We start from the raw sequence: 1,108 nt of genomic DNA, 5'->3' as shown, positions 1-1,108 counted from the left end.
ACAGATGTTATCAGATTCATCTTGAAATTTTAACGCTTTGCAAAACTTACATTCAATATCCATAAGACCAATAGAAATACGATGATCGTTATTAAATACGTCACTACAATCATAATTAAATGCTTATTAAATTTACTACATAAAACATAATATATTATGCATACGTGAGCTTAGTTCTTCAGTTTTAACGGGATTTTCACTATTTTGTTTTTCATAATATTATGCTGAATTAAAAAATAAATTAAGTTTTTTACAATTCTTGCTTGAATCTAAAAGAAGTTTTTTTATTTTTTCCACGTTCTCTAGCAGCACCACCAGCACGTTTTTTATCCTCTGAATTCATTTTAAATAATATTTAATAAATTCAAAACACCTTTGTGGAAGACTTTAATGTATAATGTTTCTATAACATTATAGTATAAGTACAGACAATACAGTAAACTATAATATTGTATAATTCTATAGTCTGATTTAGATTTAACTATTTAACGCAAACAAAATAAAATAAAATACGGAGACAACCTATTTACATTACATCACAGCAATGTTTTTGCTATCTGCGGACTGCGATTAGTGCGAGTATCAGCGCTCTGTGTGCCGTGTGGCGGCGACGCGCTGACATGACGCGCGACGGCGGCATTATTAAGAGTTATTAAGAGTATAAATATAAATATATAATAATATAATAGTTTATAATCTATATATATAAAAATGAATGTATGTCAGTGTGTCTGTCTGTGTGTCCATGTTACCATGGTTACCAAGGTTGCCATGGTTACTAAGGTTACCAAGATTTCATGGCTATTAAGGTTACCATGTTACCATGGTTACCAAGGTTGCCATGGTTACTAAGGTTACCAAGATTTCATGGCTATTAAGGTTACCATGATCCATGGTTACTATGGTTACCAAGGTTACCATGAGTGTTGTTTATAATTATAGGTCTTTAATGGGCAACGAATTGCACAGGATCAACCCGAATTGAACCTTTTGTGCACTACACTATGATGCTGATATTATTACAGCACACACCCAAGCGTGGCCATCGGATAATGGATCCCTTTCGAAAATAATAATCCCTTTTTTGATTATGTTAATAAACGTTTAA

This window comes from Acyrthosiphon pisum, chromosome A1 (assembly GCF_005508785.2).
Source record: "Acyrthosiphon pisum isolate AL4f chromosome A1, pea_aphid_22Mar2018_4r6ur, whole genome shotgun sequence".
NCBI classification, from domain to species: domain Eukaryota; kingdom Metazoa; phylum Arthropoda; class Insecta; order Hemiptera; family Aphididae; genus Acyrthosiphon; species Acyrthosiphon pisum.
The sequence above is the reverse complement of the archived record's forward strand: the minus strand, read 5'-3'. Positions refer to the sequence as shown.